General features: G+C 45.8%; 1 pseudogene; it reads right to left on the bottom strand.

Moving 5' to 3' along the window:
• Positions 1 to 4,293: 4,293 nt before the first annotated feature.
• Positions 4,294 to 4,798, bottom strand: LOC122120763 (annotated as a pseudogene).
• Positions 4,799 to 5,372: the final 574 nt, after the last annotated feature.

Below are 5,372 nucleotides of genomic sequence, written 5' to 3'. Positions count from 1 at the left end.
TTCACAAACACATTTTAACCTTCACAAGGCACATTGTCATTATCATGGCCTATACAGCCTGTGAATTCTATGACCTTTGACAATACAAATTATGTTTTCCACATCAGGTGATGTTTACATTTCTCTCCTTTTGCTTAGTGTAGGCTGTTCCCTCTTTCCCTCTCATTCCTCCTTTCCCATCGCTGTCTTTGGGTTGCTTAGTTCTTTTTCTTCTATGTCCAGTGCAGCTGCTGGGCCCCTTTGTTGTGTGTTGTTCCGTTTCCCACTTATTCTGTGTCCTCCTCCTGGCTTCCCTCCATTTTGTGCATATATTACCATATATATGGTCAAGAACATGGAGTCATTTGGTAATGATATGACAAAATGAGTGGCTGTCCTTTGTTTCTCGAGTGCTGTTTACTTTGGCATATCTTCTTGCTTTTGGCTTTAGCATCCACTTTTTCCATCAGGAAAACCATGTGCCCTTTCCAAGAACCACATTCTAAATATAGATCCTAAGACAGAAACCAAACTAATTGGAAAAAGTAACATTCAAAACACTCCCAGCTCATAGCTGTCATACACAATATTGTAGCTGTGTTGAATATAATAACTGTACAGTGGTGTCCATAGTAAGATTTTTTTAAATCATTACATATATATTATTAAAAACGCTGAAAAATAGCTGAGGGCCAGTGCCTCATGCCTGTAATACAACCTACTCAGTAGGTTGAGATCAAAGCCAGCCCTGGCAGGAAAGTCCATGAGATTCCTATCTCCAATTAACCACCAGAAAACAGGAAGTAGCACTGTGACTCAAGTGGTTGAGAGCTTGTCTTGAGAGCTCACAGACAGAGCCCAGGCCCAGAGTTCAAGCCCCACAACCCCCCCTCAAAAAAAAAGGAAAAACTAAACTAAACAAAAAAAAACACACACACAATAAGACATAAGCCCAAATATTTAAGTACTTTTACCCTAAACAAAAATTTGTTCCAGCCACAATGCCTAACTTTAAGTATTTGATTAAATATATTTCTGCTAAGTGCTAAGGATTTAAAAGTGCCAGAGATGACCGTCTAAATGTTGAACAGGAACATCTCAATCGCCCAATCTCTGTAGAATTGTAGAAGCAATTAAATGATCTTGCTCTCCAAAGAACCTGCAATTATGTACCTTAATGCTAAGTGGTATTGTCAAGTACAAGAAAGCAATCCAGGGGCTGGGAATGTAGCTTAGTGATAGAGTGCTCGCCTAGCATGCATGAAGCCCTGGGTTCCATTCCTCAGAACCACGTAAACAGAAAAAGTCAGAAGTGGTACTGTGGCTCAAGTGGTAGAGCAAAAGAAACTCAGGCCCTGAATTCAAGCCCCAGAACTGGCAAAAAAAAAAAAAAGAAAGAAAGAAAGAAGGAAGGAAAGAGAGAGAGAAAGAAAGAAAGAAAAAAGAAAGAAAGAAAGGAAGGAAGGAAGGAAGGAAAGAATAAAGCAATCCATCAAAACCACCACCACCTCTACTCCTGTTCCGCTCACCAGAGGGAGGCCTGCATTAATTTTTACAGTCCAGCATGAATTTAAACTTTTTGCTTTTGTCAGTCATGGGATTTGAATTCTGGGCCAGGGCACTGTCCCTCAGCTCTTCAGATTAAGGCTAGCACTCTATCACTTGAGCCACAGGACCACTTCTGGTTTTCTGGTGGTTTATTAGAGAGATGAGTGAGTCTCATGGACTTTCCTGCTATGGCTGGCTTTGATCTCAACCTCCTGAGTAGCTAGGATTACAGGTGTGAGCCACTGACATCCAGCATGGTAACTATTTTATATCAGGATTCCAGTGTCCTTGATGAAGAAGAAAGCAGGAGACACTGAGAGAAGAAAGAAGACTGAGAAACAGCCAGGACTTCTACAAAAGTGAGTCATTCAGTACCCAGAGTGACCAAGTTTCAAGAACTCAAGTTTAAGGACACACTCACTCTATCAGAATAGTAGCAATGGGTCTGATTTGTTTTCTTTTTTCTTTTCTTTTCTTTTCTTTTTTTATTGCAAAAATACCACACGGAGGGGATACAATTACATGGGCAAGATAATGAGTACATTTCTTATCAAGCATTGTTGCCTCCTCCTTTGTTTCCCCTTCCCATCCCTTCCTGATCTGTTTTCTTTCTTTCTTTTTTTCATCTGCTACTGTTTTTATTAAAGTAAAAAAAGAAAAAGTACATTTGTCATTAAAGCTGTACATCTTTTTCCCATATAAAAACACTATCATACAATTAGTAACCTTTTTTCTTTTCTGTCAGAATAGCTTACAAATGTACTAGTATTATTTTAGTTAACAGGAGGCAGGTCTGCTCAACAGTCCAGCTCTGGGGGAAGGGGTTGTTGGTTTTAAAGTGAACATCAATAAGAATAGAATCAAGAAAAGATTAAGCGTGAGACCATGAGGCTGCTTCAAAAAAGGCAGGAACCTGTCTGCAGACAGTTGTGACAACACAGTTTGCACATTTCACAGCTTTGTTTCAACCCACAGGCCAGCAAACAGCTTTTGGATCTGTGGGCCCAGAGTTAGAGTTAATGTTAAAGCAATAAAGGTACTACAAGCAGGGTCTACAATGGCAGAGGATTGCGGGAGAGTGGAAGGGCCTGAAGGAAGAGGGGGAGTTTGGTAAATAGCACCTTTGAGACAACATTGATTGGAAAAGGGAGCTGGTGGTGGGGTAGAGGAATGGCGTGGGGAATCTTCGCTGAGGGGCAGGCAGCAGGAAGGGGGAAGCCAGGGCGACTAGATGCTCTAGCTGTCTTTTAAAGGCAATTTTGGTTTGGGGGACTTGAGGCTTTCTTCGAAGACCCCGCATCAAGGTCACTGAGAACTCAAAGGGCAAGGATTTCTTCCCACCACAACAGTAAATATTGCACAAGTCTATAGACAAATTTGGATTTTACTGAGGGAGACAGCCACCTCTCCCGCAGGTGCTCTGAGCCCAGTGAGAGAACACAGTGCCCGAGGTTTGGCTTTTTAGTGTCAGCCCTGCAAGAACACCAGGCAGACCTGCAGAGCACGAGGCTCTCTTCCTGCAGCCCAGGAAGGCCTGCGACTCTCCCAGGCCAGCCAGAATCCTCCATGAGAGCAAAGTGTAGGTTCCCCAAACCCACTGGGTGATGTGGAGGTGCTGGGAGCCAGTTCCCCAGAGCCTCCTGGAACCCCGGGGACATGTTGCACAGTGGTTGAGAACTCTTGGCCTGAAAAGCAGGGTAGCTTGGTGACTCAAGCAGATGAGAGACAAGAGGTGAGGAGGGCTAGGGGAGTGTTGTGCTCTTGCAATCAAGGCAGTAACGAAGGACCCGGAGTCCCAGGTAGCTTGTGAGCCACCTCTCAAAGGAGTAACATAGCAGCATCAGGACTCTCGTGTGGTTCCCCCAAAAAAGGGTTTGGCCAAAAAAAAAATCCTCAATGGATACTCTTTGGGCCCCAAAAATTCCATTGTAAATCACCCCCAAAATTATTCACCATACATAGACACAAAGCAGCACATCACAAAGCAAAAGACTTTGTGTAGAATTGCCCTCTATCCTAAAGATCTCCCATCACTGCCTTACACACGATTTTCCCACTCAAAAAGCTTTAGATTCCTGGCTGGGAAGCAACCTCTACAGTCACCTGAGGGTAGAATGAGACATGAGACATGATTTCAAGACAAGCTGCTTAGGACAGAAAGGAATAGGGGACAGTCCTATCACTCTGCCCAGGATCTACACCATCAGAAAAAAAGAGATTGGGCAACATAGTATTATATTAAGTCCAGGCTTTGAATGGCTTGAAGGCCCTGAGTAAGAGAGGATCCAGGCATTGCAGATGTCCTGGTTGGGAGAGAGAATGAACTCCTCTTCCCCTCCCCCCACCTACCTGTCCCCCCCCATCCCAAGGCTGAGCCTGACCTCTCAATCACAGTTGCTAACCTTGCTTGCTTCCTCTCCCAACCTCCTGGGGTGTCAGCTAGGCTTCACCCCTCAATTTTGCTAGGCCAACTCCCAACTACTCCCTAGGTAGTTACTGGCTCACAGACCCAAGCACATAATATTCTCTCCAAAGGCACCTGGGGGAGGCCACTTCCACGCAGCTCCCATGAAGGATTTTTCTTTCCTTAAAAAAAAAAACAACAAAAAAACTTTTTTTCCCCTCTCTTTTCTTAAAAAAAATAATATATATCTCTATATAAATAGCTCTTCATTTAAAAATACAGTTCCCCAGGTTGAGGCATGGTGGCCTGTTGTCACGGCAGCATGAGGACAGTAGCGTGCCAGGGTGGGTCGGCGCGGCCATCTAGCTGGAGACCGCCATCACCTAGTTCTTCGAGGGGCTTCTGCCCAGCATCATTTGGTTCTTGCAGGTGAGCAGCCCGTAGGAGGCGGCCACCGGGGCCTCCTCGTAGAGGACACGGATGGAGCCATCCTCCCCGATGCGCTAAGACACCTCAGAGGGGTCCCCCCACTGGGTCAGCTGGCTGGGCAGCAGCTGGTGCAGCTGGGGCTGGCTGAGCCCCATCTGGCTGGCCACCTTGCTGATGATGGGGTCCATCTGGTGGTTGATGCGGATACAGCGGTAGCCTGAGCCCTTGGCTGGCTTTTCTGGAAACCAGTGGTGTTTGTAGTGCTCGGTTAGTGCCTCCTGGAGCGCCCCGCTGCGCACCAGGAGCCTCCGCTCGCTCAGCGGCCGCGGGTGCGCAGGAGGCTGGAGAGGAAGCCCAGGGCTGCGGCGGCCACCTCCTGGAGCATGTCGGTTCTCTTCCCGTGGCTCATGATGTCGCGGCTGGGGGAGCGGAGAGCCCAGATCTGTTTTCTATTAGGAAAAAAACGCAGCTGATGGGAAAGTTCCTAATGTTCTGACTCTTTTGCCTGCTTCTTCTTCTTTTTTCTTTTTCCTGTCTGTCATGAGGCTTGAACTCTGGGCCTGGGCGCTGTCCCTCAGCTCTTCAGCTCAAGGTGAGCGCTCTACAGCTTGAGCCACAGCACCACTTCCGGTTTTCTAGTGGTTTATTGGAGATAAGAGTCTCAAGGACTTTCCTGCCGGGGCTGGCTTTGAACCATGATCCTCAGATCTCACAGCCCCTTGAGTAGCTAGGATTATAGGCATGAGTCACTGGCACCCGGCATTTGTCTGCTTCTTAAACAGTGTATGTTGAAGGGTTCTAAAGGTTTTACCCGGGGAAAAAAAGAATCTCCTGAGATATGTTTGATAAGTTACTCTCAGTCCAAGAAAATTCAAATTCTATGTGTAACAGGACATTTGAAAAAGTAGTTTCAGCTTTGCAGAATCTGAAAACTGTATTTATGAGAAGTAAAGGGAATGGCTCTTCAGGAAGGAAGAGCTGATATTTCAGTTAGGCATTCAAAAGGAATCAC

Source organism: Dipodomys spectabilis, unplaced genomic scaffold, assembly GCF_019054845.1.
Source record: "Dipodomys spectabilis isolate Male_0828 unplaced genomic scaffold, ASM1905484v1 ptg000178l, whole genome shotgun sequence".
Lineage (NCBI taxonomy): Eukaryota > Metazoa > Chordata > Mammalia > Rodentia > Heteromyidae > Dipodomys > Dipodomys spectabilis.
The sequence above is the reverse complement of the archived record's forward strand: the minus strand, read 5'-3'. Positions and strand labels throughout refer to the sequence as shown.